The sequence below is a fragment of the Rhipicephalus microplus genome, chromosome 4 (assembly GCF_043290135.1).
Source record: "Rhipicephalus microplus isolate Deutch F79 chromosome 4, USDA_Rmic, whole genome shotgun sequence".
NCBI classification, from domain to species: Eukaryota; Metazoa; Arthropoda; class Arachnida; order Ixodida; family Ixodidae; genus Rhipicephalus; species Rhipicephalus microplus.
The window spans coordinates 84,034,584-84,052,266 of NC_134703.1; the positions used below are offsets into that span (position 1 = coordinate 84,034,584).

Sequence of the window (17,683 nt, forward strand, 5' to 3'; positions counted from 1 at the left end):
TAGAGGTGCGGCCACTGCGCACTGTATTGAATTGAGGGGAGAATCCGCGCACGTTAATCTTACAGAGACGAGTACCGGTGACCTAATCTCCAATAATATTTGCCTTGAATTTCATGCCTACTAAAAAAATATTAACAGAAGGACGTACTTTGAGCACTATGTGACCAGAAAATGTTTCCACATAAAACTCGCTGTAAACTCCTTGGTTTTAGCAAGGTTGGGCCGCAGTGCCATGAACTGGCCGCGGTGAAAGCAGGTAACTAGACACGAAGCGCAGGCCGTAAGACAGTACGCGCGTGTGGCTCCTCTAGCCCAGCCATGCCACCTCTTGTTTAGTATATTGAACGTCCACTGAATGGTTGTATTTCTATATGATGAATACATGATGAAAAGATACGAGATTGCGGTACTTGGAGTGTTCACTAGATGGACGGATGGATGGACAGACGCACGGATGAAGAGAGAAACAGGCAGACAGATAGATGCACGGACGGAGGGATGGACGAATGAGTGGATGGACTCGTGGACGGATGCACGGACGGATGAATGCACGGACGAACGAATGCACGAATGGACGGATGGAGGCGCCGACGGACAGGCCCAACAACGGACGGACAAATGAACGCACGGACGGTCACACAGATGACCGGAAACAAAAACAAACAGACGGCCGGAAGCGCGGACAAACTGAAAGACGCTTCGCTTCACTCAATATGATGTACTCTATGAATATGCTGAGGTTTTTTTTTTTTCAGTGGCAGACCTTGCGCAAACAGAGCTTTTTGTCAGTATGAAATAGTCATTTATGTATGTGGGCCTTGATTCTGCTCCTCCGAACCAATGCCGTCATTCTGAAGTCGCTCCTTCTGTGCCTTAATAATGAACTCTCCTATCTCAGCCCTCCAAGCGAAACTTGCAATAAAGTTTTTTTTGCATCAGATGCAGAGAAAACACTGTGAACAATATCTATGTGATTCTTCAACACAGGGTAGTCATATTAATATTATTAGCTGGCTCTTAACGTCCAAAAATCCCGATAAGAATAAGAGAGACGCCGTAGGAAAGAGCTAGGAAGAATTTTTACCACCTGAGGTTCTCTAACGTGCACCTAAGGCTAAGCACCTGGGCCTGAAACATTTTCGCCTCTATCAAAAATGCGGCTGCAGCAAGAATTTGCTCCTATGACCTTCAGGTTTACAGTCATGCTCCAGAACCATTAGACCACTGTGGAAGGGCCACACGGCAGTCAGTTTCATTTTCAATGACCTGGAGATTTCCAGCAAAATATTCGCCTTGAGTACAGGGCCCATCTTGTGCTGAAACACAGCTATTTTAGAGGTGCGCTTTGATTTCTTGGAAGCGAAACCACAATTTCCCAGTTAGTGTGTTTTTTTCTTAAGATTTGAGACCCTGAACACTTCTATTTAGGTACGCCAGGCTCACCTGGATATCGTTCATGTCATTCATAAATGTTCCTGAGAAGATTTGAGGTTCTGTGAATAATTTCAGTTTACCGGAGGCGAGAACGTGTTCCACATCCCTCAGCAGCATCGCCTGCGAAACGTTTTCAAGTGGGTCAAGATGTTTCGCAATATTATTATTGAATGGCATGACAAACACAAGAGCAACATTTTTTTAAGTGGTGGTGGTTGCGCTATACAGTAACTAAAAAAGACGTAAAACTGACTCCTACCTGGGAAGGGAAGAGGAGACGCTTGAACACGCACTCGTTCACAGTTGCAAATACTGCCACTTTTGCCAACACTCCTGACAAAACGGCTGCTTTATGGGTGTAGAAGAAGGCATTACTGCCATTTTGTCGCACATCAGACTGCGAACAGGCTCGATCCTGCAGGGGCATGCCAGTAGGCTACGTTGGCATACAGTAGCACAGGATCCAGCCTTGTGATATCTGTGTAGGGAACAGGAGAGGTGTAGAAACGTGATCGTTCAGGCTTTATTTACGTCAGGGTATTTTTCGTACTGATTGTTCTAGAATTGGTCATTATGAACTGTTCACTGCCACAGGTCAACAAATAACGCCGTAAGAAATCTAGAAGTGTTACTGAGAAAGACACAATCGCTCTGACGTATGTAGCGTATCTACAATATAGGGGCTTATAGCTTGTGCGTATGCTTCTTAACGCTGCCGTGTTACCGACACTCAAGATTGCGTTTGCCGTATCCCAGGAATGACCGTTTTAACAATATTGTGCACTTTTAGTTGGGCGTATGCAACAATCCTACGTACGCAGCATGATACGTTGCGTAAAGATGCAAGCAAGACAGCCATCAAAACGTTTAGCTTACCGTATTGACCGTAATGGGATCCGTTTCATTCAACTAGGCGTATCATGAGGAAAACGAAACAGCCTTTAGGCGATTCGTAGCGTCACCTTGTAGTAGCGGCTATGATAACGGCCCCTGGCGTCCAAGTTAAACCAAATTGTTGGATCCATGATTTTACGTTCTGTGCCATCTTGCAATCTTGCTGCTCTTTCATTCGAGAATTCACGAGAGTGTCACGTACCTAATGCCACAGAGTTTACTAAAATTAACTAGAGGGTACTCTGGCGCTGCGATCGTTCAGCGACCATGGGTATGATGGGTAGTACACACATTTGCCTAATCTTCGTACTTGCGGGCAACGAATCGTACTTGTGGCTTCGTTGATTGCTGGTTACGATTTCGTTTTAAAGAAAAGAACGAACCCTTTTGAATTTCGTGACTCAATTTGAAAAGGTATAACTTTAAAAAAGTAAAGTGGTGAAGCATGACCGCTGAACATTTGCTGATTTTTGTTTCGTGAGAAAACAGCTCCAATCCACACGAACACACATGAAGCAAGAAGCAAGCCAGAAGTACGAAGATTAGACAAATTTGTGTACTACCCATCATTCCCATGCTTGCTGAAGCGCCGTGCATTGCAGCTCCCATAGACACTAGCGCCAGAGTTCCCTTTAGTGTATATTGGGAAACTCTATGCCTAACACTACGTATCATTTCTTTAGCGAGCGCCGTTTTTTGAGGGCGGATGCGCGCATCCATGGAATAGATAGGTTAAGTACTACGCATTTGCACTTCTCTCCCGTAGCCTGGCTGCTTACGCAGACTCGTCACGTACGCTCAACTAAAAGTGCTTGCTTTAGCTTTTCATACGGAAGTGTTTTCGCACGTGCGTTAACGCATCGATTTATGTTAGCGCAAGATCCTAAATGGTCGTGGCAGCTCCAATGAAACTTCGTTTACTTAAGATAGGAATGAATCACCACTGCAGCAAAATTACAAAAGAGGCATTTTCCTAAATTACAATCGGCAAGATAACATAATATCACTGAAATAGAAATAAATAAAACAGCATATTCGAATTCATTTTACGTGGATGTCTCTTTCTTGATATTTATTGTCTGTTCATGGACAAGAAGATGAACCCTCTACAATGAGCTAAATATAAAAAAACACTCCTGCGTTTAAAAGCCTAAAACGAACAAAAAAATCACAGCAAACATTTTGACAAAAAAGTCATTTTTCAAAACTCGACTAATGCTATCGCTCTTATTTAGGAGAATCTTTATGTTATGTGACTCGCACTATTTAGCGAATACTCATCTCCGTGCATAATGCAATTCTTCATTTCAAGAACACTTAGATTCGCGACTTCAGTGCGACCCCCTTGGAACCAAGAGTGTCGTGGAGTACAGAAAATCTCACGTACCATATTCGGAAAGTAACCTTTCGTCGTATCTCCATTGTGCGGGACGGCTCAATGCTCTTCCATAGTTGAGTATTAAGTACTCGAAATTGTTGAACATTTTTTTTTCTTAACACAATTGTTGGTGCTTTGGTTCATTGTGCCTTTGGTGGCATAAGTAGAATAGCGTTTATTGCTAATCAGCGCATCCCACTCTTGATGTAGGCGTACCAGGCGTCAAGTTGCGCTTAGTTTAGTTATGTTCCGCAAATGAACTTTCTATCCGATGAAGTGGTAGCACGCACGCAGTGAAAGAAGCTAAAATGGTTGTGAGCGGCTCACCCATGAAGTTGTCAGAAAACGGTAAAAGTACCCTCCAAATTGAGGGCGTAAAGAAGCTCATTTTGCCGGAATTCCGGCGTCGGCGCTGGTGTCGTTGGTTGTCAATAAAAATATCATCAGCTTGTCTATTAGAGAAAAATCAAGAATGATGTAAAGAAAATGAATAGCCAAAGTCTTTCGTTTAATTTAGAATGGAACCCTGGATAGTTTCGTGGCAGATAGGTGTTCTACCGAAGAGACGCACCATCGCTTAAAACTGTACTGGAAAAAAAAAGGTGACAGTTTCGCCAAAAGGACGAATCAAAGATTGCAACAGCAACATAAAAATCACCGCTTTGTAGTGTTTAAACTTCAAGAGCTGTTCTGAATGATTGATCTTTGAAGTTGAATGTCCCAGAACCACCATATGACTATGAGAGACACCGTATTGAAGAGCTCCGGAAATTTCGATCACCTGAGTTTCTTTAACGTTCACCCAAATCTGAGAACACGGGCCTACAGCATTTTTGTTTCCATCGAAAATGCAGCCGCCGCAGCCGGGATCCTATCATACGACCTGCGGGTCAGCAGCCGAGTACCTTAGCCCCTACACCACCACGGCGGGGTGGGCTCACAGACTTTAGCAGGAAAAATGAAAGGAAGAAGAGATTCTTTCATACCTATAGGGTGCAGAAGCGTGCCGGTAAGTATTGAAACCTCGGCAGAAGAAAATGCTGCGATAGTTTTGCAATATTTAAAGCTTGTGTTCCTGCTACTTATTGTGCTCAAAGTCCCCAGGCTAACTACTCGCACTTCACAAGTGTGAGTTGCTAAATAAAATAATATTCAAGTGCATTTGAACTTCAATATACTAGCACCACCAAAATGTTGCCCACCCGCGTTCTTTGATGTACACGTAAATTGAACTACTCGAGCATTTTCACCATCATCGAAAATGCGGCCACCGCGACCTACTGTATTAGAACCATAACAAGAACAAAAAAAAATGGCATGTCTGCCACTGCTTTCGCAGGTACCCGTGTGGCCCAGTAAGTTATCACCTTCCATTATTCACAAGTAAATGCGCCAAGTAAGCATTAAATAGACATCGCGAATGCCCAAAGCCACGTCAGCGCTCCCGGATTTCTTTTTTGTTTTTTCGCATACTGCGAGTAAAAGCAGCTGGATCGTGCAAGCTAAGAAGCACATACGTTTCCAGGTTTAGACAGGTGAGATAAGCGGGAAAAAAGAAGTGTGCCGTTCATGCACCGATAAAGTCATCGAGGGAAGCGATAACTTCCGCCACGCAATCTCTCCATTTTACGTCGCCCTGAACAAGCCCGGTTCAACGCCTGCTGAGCGAGGATGCCTAAAGAACAAATTTCCAACCCGAGGCTCTGGGGAAAAGCAGGGTAGAAATCGCGCCCTGGAGATTTATCGTTACCTAATATTGTTTGCTTCGGGCTAAAGTATTTAGTACTTGAGAAAATGGAATATATAAAAGTGCTGCTTCCGGAGAAAAGCTATTTTTTAAACCATACATTTCGAGAAACTGCAATTCAATCATTGCATTTTCATTTATATTTTAAGGAGCAGATAAACGTGTTCTGGCGTTAATTATTAGTAATTTGATGCTGAGGAGATACTTTTGCCTAAACAAGCCCAAGAAAAACGTTTTTTTCTCTCTCTGGTCTGGATAAGTTCCGCTTGTTATAGCGAAAGTTGATGCTTGGGCGAGAATTCAACAGCGCTGTTATCAATTTCCTTCATTAACGGCGGTTCTCTGTTTTACGTAGAATTTGTATTTTAGCTATTTATTTTAAATACTACCAGGCAGGTGTACTGTTGTATACTAGAAATTTTAATACCAAAAAAAATGAAGAAACGATGGTTATTTATTGTTCTGTAAGGACCCTTTAAGAAATATTGTGTAAAGGAAGGGGGATAAAAGCAGTGTCATTGGTAATGCTAATGCAGTGAATAAACATTAATGCAATTGGTCTACATGACATAGCAGTGCACAGGTGTTAGATTAAGGGTCATAAAAAAATCTGGAGAGTAAGAACCCAAATTATTGGATTGCCATTTCATTTCCTTGCTTTTTCAAACGGTAATGGTAGCCGTAAATGTTAATTTACGCAAAAGGTAACATAATGAGTACCAAACGCTTACACTGCGCACTATCAGACTCATAGAACTGTGATGAAGGCTATGCCAATTAAATATAGATGAGTGATTGCCTAGAAAAGTGAGATTTCACGTACTTTTCAAACCAAAGGTATATTTATTGGCCACGAGATAAGCTGCAATGCCACTACAATTAAGATATAAACAGCATGCTAGCATTCCACAAACTTGCCCTAGCATTGAAAAGCTTTGCTTGGAAGGGTATCCATTGGAAAATAAAAAGGATGGTTACAAGTATTCATTATGCGATTTGTCAGAACTTCTTACGAAGACAGTTTATGCAAGCCGGAAATGTAGAAGGTGTGGAGAGTTGTTGGATACACAGCAATATTCCAGCAAGAATATTGAGGTGAGTACCATTATGCGTTTGTGATAACACGGTGCTCGCCCCGCCACGGTGGTGTAGTGGCTAAGGTACTCGGCTGCTGACCCGCAGGTTGCGGGTTCAAATCCCTGCTGCATTTCCGATGGAGGCGGAAATGTCGTAGGCGAGTGTGCTCAGATTTGGGTACACGTTAAAGAACCCCAGGTGGTCAAAATTTCCGAAGCCCTCTACTACGGCGTCTCTTATAATCATATGGTGGTTTTGGGACGTTAAACCCTACAAATCAATCAATCAATAACACGGTGCTCATAAAAATAGCTTCCGGTCGTTTATCACTTGTCTGCCACGTTCTTCTGCCAGAAAGTGCCCCTTCTGCTCCCCATCGTCAGTACTCCTTCATCCGGGTCTGCATTAGGTAAGCGAAAGCCTCGTTTGACGCTACTCCCAAGCGCCTGCGTTATACTCGCTCAGTTTCTAGCGCCAGAGGTTGACTAATGCTAAAGTCACGTGCTATGTTGAAGCACAAAGTGCTTCAACATAGCACGTGACTTTAGCACGTGCTATGCATTCTCGTCGCATACGCGTTGAAAGAGCGGCGTTTGCCAGCTTACTTCCAACACCGCAAGCTGTATTGCGACTTTCATTGTTCCATGTGTTTTACGGGAGTCCACGTGACGTGACGTATGAGCCAATTCGAGAATAAATGTTACGCCGAAACAGGCAGCGGCGAAAGCGGGATCACCAGTTTTCTTCCACTATTATAATATATGGTTCAATTTATCACCCACTGAACTAAGCTCACGCATGCTAGACGTAGGCCAGAACGCGCTACCCTCTAAATCTTACTTTTGGCTTCTTACTGCTGGATATATGCGTTAAGATTTCGGCACACACGCCAATGTGAGCCTGAGACGAAAGAAGTTTCAGTGGTCGGCACACTCCACAAGCCAAAAAGGTCATGCGGTGCCTGGTCTTCACGATAAAGCATGTAGCGTGTCATGGTACTGTTCTTTTCTTCTTGCTAAACGGCAGGTAGTAGCAGAGTGTGCCCAACAGCTATTGACCACCCGTCAGAGGTTCGAAATTCCAATGTTTCGAAGACGATGCATGTATTGTGTGAGTTGTCTGTATAGGCCAAGAATAAGTTCGAGGCACGCGTTTAAACGCTTAAGCTTCTTACTAACAATATTCGGCTTCCTTGGGTTTACTTCTATGCTCATTAGAGATACGGTGAAACAGCCAGCCCGAATATCGACGTTTGTTAGCATTCTAATGATGTTTAGTCAAGTTGCGCACTTCCCTGACTCAAATGGCTTATTTCGCTATATTTGTTGAACAGCTATGAATGTCAAATGAAGTATTATTGCGTAAAATTATATGCACGTCTCTCCAGCCTCACACCGTTTCCGCAGCGTAAAAAACAGCAGTGTCGGAAACCTTCTGGCTACAACCATCAGGCCCATTCCAATATATTCATTACCATACCTTGCAAGAACTTGACCATCGTTCTCGCGAACCAACCACGTTTGCCTGTCCGTAGGCCCACGTTCTTTTTCGCGCGCCTAATGGAAACATGGAAAACAAGAATTCAAAAAAACAGGGCTGGCTCCAGGTAAGAAACCACAAGGAAAAGAAAAGCGATTCCAGAAGTGTAGTGACGAAGCGCCGGGCTGCTGCCAGCAGCTGCTTTACCACCTCATGAATCACCGTCTCACATCAGCCTTCTACGCATGGCGCCAAGCCATGCTGCCTCCGGAGGCCTGCTAGCAGTCGTCGAGAGAACGTTTTTCATGTTAACCTCAGCGGAGGCATCGTATTACGTGGGCATTAGCCTTGTCTACAACAAAACGGGAAGAAATATGTCCTGATACATATAAACTGCTACGAAATGATTGATGATTGATATGTGGGGTTTAACAACCCAAAACCACTACATGATTATGAGAGACGCCGTAGTATAGGGCTCGGGAAATTTCGACCACCTGGGGTTCTTTAACGTGCACCCCAATCTGAGCACACGGGCCTACAACATTTCCGCCTCCATCGGAAATGCAGCCGCTGCAGCCGGGATTCGAACCCGCGCCCTGCGGGTCAGCAGCCGAGTACCTTAGCCACTAGACCACCGCGGCGGGGCAAACTGCTACGAAAATATCACTCTTATTTCCTCGCAAGCACACGTCTTCGTGCACGCTAAAATACCATAGATAACTTTTGTAAAAACTTTCGAATGTAAATTTTCATGGTTTCTGAGGTCGGAAAATGATACGTTTAGTTTGATGAGAAAGAGGCAGGAAGGTGCTCTATTACAAATATATAAAAAGAAATGATATTCAGTTCTAATAAAGGTATGAAAGAACGTGGTGTATTTTATGGGACACGAAGACTAAATAAACAGCAATACTTTGGAACCCAAATATACACAAGGAAAAATGATAACGTATGTCTGTTAGATACTTCATAAAAAAGGCGAGTTAAGTAATTATTTACTTTAATTATGAAATGTAACAATGGCCTATTGTCACTGTTCATGCACCAACCACCGTGGTCTAGTAGTAGTTGTGGTCCTTGACTACATTTCTGAATGTCACCGATTTGAATCACGGCCGCGGCGGCTGCATTTTCGGTTCATTACAGAACGTCTGAGGAATATTAAAAGGAGCTCGTCTATGAAGCCCAGCTGGTCTAAACTTTAAGAGCTCTTCACTATGGCGTCTTCCGTATTCATATAGCGGTTTTGGGACGTTAATCTCCAGCAAACTTTCCCAGGGTTGCTTACCCAAAAAGTGAAAAATAGCTGAAGTGATCCCTATTCCTGAAAGTGGTAGTTCTGACAATGTATACAAATTATCGGCCTGTTTCAATTATCGGTACTTGCTAAAAACTGCTTGAACATTTCATTTCAAAACATCTATTAAACTATATGAGTGAGCATAATATTTTATCCAACTGCCAACATGGATTTCAACTGGGCTTGTCTACAACATCTCTGCTCATCGAATTAGTCCATGAACTTTCGAAAAATATTAACTCACATGCTCAGAGGGATATGATTTTCATGGACTTCACAAAAGCTTTCGATGAAGTTTCTCACAGTAAATTACTTCGAAAAATTGATGTTACGTTCCAAAAAGTTTTCCATCACAAACTGGTTTTCATCCTACTTTCATCCTCGTGAGTGATTTGTGGAAACCAATGGCACTAAGTCTCCTGTTTCAGCTGTTAAGTCAAGGGTACCACAAGGCAGTGTCCTGGGCCCACTTCTGTTTCTTTTATTTATAAAGGATCTTCCGAAAGAAATTGACATTTATATTAGGCTATTTGCAGACGATTGCCACGTGTACAATAAAGTCGATACAATAGGTGACCAGTTAAAATTATTCAAAAGTTTACAGAAAATAAATTGGTGTGATGAATAGCAATTGGTGCTGAACCCCCTGAAAACAGTAGATCAGTAGATATGACAGTCACTAGGATGAAAAATTACTTAAATTATACTCAATATATTGATAATCATACACGAAAAAAGAGTTGAACAACATAAGTACCTTGGTTTGAATTTTACAAGTGATCTTCGCTGGAATCTTCCTATAGATTATGTGTGCGCAAAGGCCACTAAGATCTTAAGGAGTCTTAGGCACCATTTGCCGTTCGCGACACAAGAAACAAAATGTTTAGCTTACAAAGCGCTTATTAGACCAATAATTGAATACGCAAGAACTCTCTCGCATTCACGATTGCAAACATATGAAAACTTGAAAAAATTCAGCATTTAGCAGTCCGGTTTATATTTTTTAAATATCGGTAAACAGATTCCCCATTTCAACTGTGTGTATTTGCGTTGCTACCCCCGAATAAATCCAAGACAAAACACGAAGAACTTACGTATCTTTACCTCAATATTATTGAGCGTGCTCATATAAGGTATGCTGAATATTTCGATATTTTTCGTACTGAAACTTCTAGACTTCGCCATTCAATGTTTATTATTGCACCGGCTGTTTCCACCGATTGTTTTAAGTATAGCTTTTTCCCTAGAGCTATCAATGAATGGAATTCGTTCAGCGATGAAGCCGTTTCATGCTCATTCATAGACATGTTTTCAAAACACCTAGCACATAATTTGGTTTGTAATTGATAATGCTTTATTTTTTTTCTGCATGCTATAGTGTATTTATTGGTTAAATTCTTGGTTGATTTTTTGGTTGCGTTTTTGTTTTTGATGACTTCATTCTTGTCCTCTGACTTGTTACTTCTGAGTATAATTCTTACCTATGTTCTGTTTCTAGAGGGATCGCAATGTTTTCATGTACTTCTTTTTCCGCTCCTGTTATAGTCCTATACAAGTGTTGACAGTATTCATAAATAATTAATAAATAAACTATTGTTTAGGAACTATTCATGCGGATGGAATAAGTGGTGTTTTTTGATAACCAGACATCCTTGCGCTATCAGACCATTAAGATGTAAGAAAATTCACAGGTTCCCTCCCCTGTGCATTCACCTGAGTACACTGCAAGGATAAACTCATATTTTTTCTTGTCAGTTTACATATAACGAAGCAGGTAGCACACACCTTGGCTTCACTTTTTTTTGTGAAGCACAGTTTTGATTTTTTTTCTCTTGAGATCGCACGCACGGCGTCCCAAGGAAGGTGCTACAATGGCATCATGTGGTGTTATATCACACAACCTCACACTAGCAGTTGTGACATCATGGTTGGGCTGCGAAGCTTCTGCGATCCTTGATGTCATGAACACGTCATATGATGACGACATTAGTAGTGATTTCTTGCAACAATCACCCTGACGTTGCAGTAGAGCGCCACCAGCGCTCAAATTTTCCATTTGATGAGGCATCTAAGGTTTTCACCTTGTAGTAAAGGCATAGGCAGCAACCCACGTGCTTAGTTATCAAGGTAGCTTTAAAACACGAGGACACAAGGACAGGAAATAAGACTACGCTCAGCACTTTGTGTCGCCTTGTTTTGTCTTTGTATGTGCTATCACGGTCTTCCAACAACCGCAAACCGCAGTCCTTGGCAACTTAATTGTGTTTAGAACAAATAATCTCCTATTGAGAGTACGATGTACTCTACTATGGAAAAGCAATAAGCTGTCACAATTTCAAGAACCCTTAAGGGCCACTAGTCTTGATTATAGGAAATCCTTCACTGACATTATTGCGTTTAGAAAAAAAAATATGCTTTCATTCTACGCTACCCATACACGAAAACTGTGTCTATAGAACAAGCAAAATAACGTAAACAAGTGAATAAGCACAATATACATGACACCATTGAGCAAAAATGTCCAAGTTTAAAAGTGTGTATAGACAACGTGTTTAACAATTTAGAGTAGCTGGTACATTGTGTGTTTAGAAAAAAAGGTGTTCGATGGTTTATAGTAGTGCTTCTCTACTACTGAAGAGCAAAGATCCACCCAGAAAATATAGAGAATAAATTGACAAAATCACCCAAGTGAACTATCAACTTGGTATTCCGTGTGTTAAGAAAAAAAAATGCCCCCACCTCCGCAAAGGGAATTGTGAAGAAATGCGAATGCATTTCTTGCTCTGAAAGAGGCTACCGTTGCCATCAGACATTCGCCGTAACTGACTTCTGTAATCGCCTTGATAGGCGCCCAGCCAGCGAACGGTCGGGAGTGAGGTGTAAACGGACGGGGGAAGGGCGCCAGCATTCTCGGCTCTACGTTGGCGTTTCACAGCGGCAGCGTCTCGGGCACGCAATAGACCTCTACCGGGGTCCGTCACAGCGTGACGTCACCGGTGCACGTGCAAGACGGTGTTTGGCAAAAACTCCCGCTTGTGGATGAGTGTGGTGCAGTCACTCGGTGCTTGGGGCAACGGTCGTTGGCTTGGGGCAAGTTTTTTTAGGGGCGAAGCTCCTTATAGCGGCACCCGATCATCCCTCGTAGCCGTTGTAGTATGTAACAAGTATAATATTTTGATCTTCAAGGTGGTGCCGCTGAGAGATTTATTCTGTGCGTTGTTGAAGAATAAAAAATTGTGCTCAATGTACATGATAATGGCTGCTAATGGGGAATGAGAGACAGGAGCATTTCGGCTTTCAGTTAACGCGCACGCTGCGATCCCCATTAGCAGCCATTGGCATGTACATTGAGCACTATCTGACAAGAAAGTGTTGCTACGTTGTACTCACTGGGTGTAACCTCCTTAGTTTTAGAAAGGTTTAGCGAGCGTTGAGCAGCAGTGCCATGAATACAATGAACTAGTATATACCATGAATGAACTCGAGGTGGTTAAAGGTGGGAAGTAGATACGAAGCGCAAGCCATAAGAAAGTGTGCGTGTGCCACCTTTCGTTTAGTCATTGGAATGTCCGCTGGATGGCGGTGCTTCTATATGGGGAATATATGATGAAAAGATGCGAGATGATGGTACTCGGAGTGTTGAATAGATGGACGAACAGACACACAGACAGATGCATGGATGAACGCATGAACGGACGCAGGGGAGAATGCATGGACGAACGCAGGAACGGACGCACGAACAGACGCACGCACGGACGGGCGGATGGACGCATGGACGATCACACAGACGGACGCATGGACGGACGGAAGCAAGAACGAATAGACGGACGAATGCTTCGCCCCACTCTCCATCATTCACTCCGTGGATATGCTGCCAATTTGTTCTTCTTTTTAAAGGATAATGTTCATCTCAGAGTGGCAAAATTAGCGGTGGTATGTGTCAGAGAGCATTTACGTGTGTGGTAGAGTGCATGATTAAATATTTGCCACACTGCCTGGCTGTTCATTTCGGAGAAGTGAACACACGTGGCGGCCTGTGCGAAGAACAGTGGTATCGTCTTCGTGAAGGTGCAGTGTTGACTGTGGCGTGTAGTGTGAGCTCAAAGACATCGACAAAACTGGTTCACCTTTGGGGACAATGAAACTGGGAATATTGTGCGTGGTGTGCGCAGTATGAATAACGCGTTGCGTACTGTTTGGGAAAACGCTGGTATTCGTTGTGGGCTGGTTGCAGTACCGGTTGTCGATGGGACTTTGCGATATGACATGTTAGTGAAGGTAAAAATGCATCTGACGCAATCATCTGCGAGGAGGTACGTCTCAGCGTATGCGCGGTGGGCCGAAAAATAAATGTGCATGATCTTCGGGTGGTAAATACGACAACTAAAAAAATATAAGCATGTGGTAGTGTTCTCGAATCTGCATATACGCTTCACCACGGCCATAACTCATAATGTCGGATACCTGATACGTGTTAATGTAAACAGCGGACATTTTCGTTTCTTATCTACTTTGTACATTTAAAGCACGATTTTTGTTAAGTCACAATGCGCATTAGAAGTTTGTGTATCTGCCCTAAAGGAACAATATAAGTATGACAACACGTTATAGCTGTCAAACGCAGGAAGGTAACTGTGCCAGATAATACTATCTATTATTAACTTGTCGGGTTACACATCACATGAATTTTCACTGGTTTATTGAGAAACGCAGTGGCATACTTTCACTTTAATTTTCACGAGGATATGTTAACCTAAGCCTAACGCACGGCAAGAAGTGCTTTTTTTATTCATCTCTGATCAGACGTTTGCACAATGAGTAAGAATCTTACCCCCGACATCGCTTATGGCAGCTCAAAATGACGCTGCCGCCAATGCTGTACGTTGTTTAAAACTGCATTGCACATGCCACGATGGAAATTGAATTACATCTATGCTATGCAAATATTTCCCAAAGTGCCAGTCACCGTGTGCGTTAAAAAATTACGCTTTCAAAAAATATCAGATTTTTTTATGGCTACCATCTATGTGGGTGAAGCCCACTACGTGCTAGTCACGTCTCTCAATGCACTAAATAATGTTTCGACATTCATCCAACTACAACGATCAAATTTTCACACTATAAACAGTGACTCTTCCGAGACCCCTTTCTTTCAAAAGCTGTGACTTTAGTACACAAGAATGTAAGAATTTCTGTCGAAGAACTGCAGACACGCATCTCTGCTATGCAGAAAGATGCCGCTGGCGGAACGTTATTGCCAACGACCACCTGCTCTCAGACAAGATATGGTGGGTGAGGTGCCCGCAGTGACGTCACACTGTTTACAAACAGGGAGAGATCTATTCCGGATTTTCTTGAGAGGCGCCCAGACAGCGAGCAGTCGAGAGTGAGGCGCAAGCGCAGCGCATGGGAGATTTGGGCGCAGGGAGGAAATAGAGCGAACGGCGAGAAAACGTGCGGCAAGCACTGCAGCCATTCTCTTTTACACTCTCTCACATCACGCACTCTGGTTGCTAGGGGCGAGGATAAGCGCACGTGCCTACAGCTATTGCTGTGAGAAGGGGAGTGAGACCATAGAGAGAACCCCTGCTGGCACGTGGACACCACCGCGGACAACGCCGGATGCCTGATATGGCCCGCCTGAGAAATACATTCGCTTTAAAAGTTGCTAACGATTCAGAGTACTTGGTACTCTACTATAGTAGAGCAAAAAGCCCGTGTGGACTACGGAGCCTTCATGTGCGCGCGTCTCCATGTTTTAGGATGGTGCAAGCCTTTGACCTACCACTTGCTACCGCCCACTAAAACGCAATGTTGCCAGTCCCGCTTTCTATGACAACAAGCGCCATGTAGGTTCTCGTGGCCAGGCGTTTCTGCTCCACTGCACTGCACCAGCTGCATGTTGGCGTGAGTGTGCAAGCGGCGGTATGAGCTGCGTTTGACTACACCATAGACCCAGCTTCCGCTGCGACACCATCCTCGCGCTAAGCACACCTACAAGAACTTTGGAGTGTAAATTTCAGGGTTTTGCGTGCCGCAACGCAAAACCATCTGGAGACTGTCCCACTTGCCTACTTGCTCTAGCCCACGGAAATGATGGATTACAGAAGTGAAGTGAGATTGCTTGGAGCCCACTACTTCTCCTCGTGCTTGTGAGGTTAGTACCCGTTGTAAACAAATAGATTGAGTATATCGCTGATAATTATCGCTGCAAAATATTGCTGCAAAAACATTGACTTAATCATGCGACGAAAAGCTGTTTGGGCAAAGTAAACACGACAACTTGCCAGTAAAAAACAATGAATCAGGCTTCATTCGGCTACGCAGGGTTATGCGAGCGAAAGCTTGTTAACTTGAAAATGCCCTTTTATCCTCTTAGTCGAAGCGCAGTTCACAAATCGAATGACATGACTAGTCGAGCGTGTGGTCCTACATGCATTCACTATCCACGTTTCTTCGGTTTCCGAAACTGTCGCCGTATTCGTCGCTGAAAATGGCAGGCCCGTAAACCACCAACAGACGCCCGTATTCACGCCTTCCTTTGCTGGCACATGTGCGCATTCTTGCGCTTTCACCTCGGTCTTTGGAGAGGTACAAAGACGAGTGGACGAACGCGTTCCCTGTAGGCTCTTGTAGTATCGCGCAGTTGCAACTCAACTAAATTTTGTGAGGCTTGCCATGGGGTATTCGTTCTTCCCTTCAATGACACGCGAACCACACTGAAATTCGCTCAACAATAGCAAAAGTACTTTGCTTTATTAATATATATTGCGAAAAATTTACTCTTCATGTCCGTCTGTCCTTCTGTCTGTCTATCGGTTCTGAACAGGGCAGAATATGTACACTAAGCAAGTCGGTTGTTGGCCCATAACTCAAATATACCCTATGGGTGAATGGGGCGGCGTCGTTATTTTTGTCGTCGTTTTGTTTCATAACCGCCACAAAGACTATTTGATATTATGAACTCAGTTTTTATTTAGTGCTTGTAGAGAAACTATGTATTGGCTTCATATATGTGGTCGGTGCCGTGTATGAATTTTCGCCTTATTGCTTTGTTGAAGGCCCACTGTAAGGACACAAGCTTCCAGCAAAGCAGGCAGGATGGTTCGAAAAAATTGAGGCCAGCTGCTGTTTGGATGCTGTTTGGGTGATATTTGCAATAAAATATGACTTTGAAAAACTTGATTTGTTCCTTGTTGCTCCGCTTTGCTTTACTTCTAGTCTAATATACAGACTTTTGGGGGAAGGGAGAGTGTTGGTGTAATAAGATTGAGTGCCCTACTATTTTCAGACAATGCTTACAGCTCGTAAGGTTTTTGAGCAATCAACTGTACACATTCGTTCGCAGGAACCGAAATTGCTGCAGTATAATTTATTACGGACAAAAGCAATATTTAGGGTATAAGAAACAGGCTAGCGGAGTTACGCGGTTTACAGAGAACATCACGAGCTACCCGGTAGTTTGCAGTTTGATCAGCCTTCCCTGTCGTTATGGGTACCGTCATATATTAAAGCATGATCTCGAGCATTGCACTAGATGTATTTTGAGGCGTGAATTTGTTACAGGAATTCTACCCACAGATTGAAGTTCGTTCACAGTGGCATCGTCATCTACCCCGCGCAAATATAGGCTCCGTAAAGATCCTCATTCCGCCAGTGTGATGGGTCTACCAGGTGGGATAAATGAACTGTTTCAACGGTATTTTATGCAAACTCAAGTCACGAACACGTTTTTCTTGTTCTACAAAACGGGGGCTAACTTTAAAAAACAACCTTCCAGCTTTCAGAACTTGCTACATAAAAAAATGGCAGATCTTACGTATAGTGAGAATCGATTATATGCGAAGCACGAATGAGAAAGGTTGATATGTCACTTCAAAATCAGCACGTAATACTAAGTTTGACATATGTGAAGCTAGCGAAACGGCTGCAAGCGCATCATGAGCGCGGCATGTAGTCATATTGTTACATGACACGCATCTCATGATTATGTTTGAAGCTGTCACATACCTTCGTCATTCATTCACATACCATAATACCAAATTTGGTATATGTGACGCTAGCGAAATGGCCGCGAGCGCATTATGAGCGTGGCATCTAGTCATGTTGTTAAGTGACACGAATGTCATGATTTTCATGTTAGGGTCTGTTCCTTGTGTTCGCCATGCAATCATGTCATACCATACCAGTTATGCAGCATGCCATGCGAACGAAACCACCGCAAGAGCTGCAGGACCATGGAATGTAAATCATGACATTTATGACATTCATGTCGGGATTTTTATGTTTTGACTAATCAAATATGTCTTTCATACAGTCATGTTACGCCACTTGAAGTTTGGTATTGATACCATAATTGAAACGGCCACGA

General features: G+C 43.2%; 1 long non-coding RNA gene across 1 annotated transcript in view; it reads right to left on the minus strand.

Moving 5' to 3' along the window:
• Nucleotides 1–1,708: 1,708 nt before the first annotated feature.
• Nucleotides 1,709–17,683, minus strand: part of LOC142814452 (uncharacterized) — a 512,230-nt gene continuing 496,255 nt past the window's right edge. The window contains exon 4 of the long non-coding RNA XR_012894932.1: nucleotides 1,709–1,912. This is a non-coding gene — a long non-coding RNA (uncharacterized LOC142814452). The remainder of the gene's footprint in view (nucleotides 1,913–17,683) is intronic.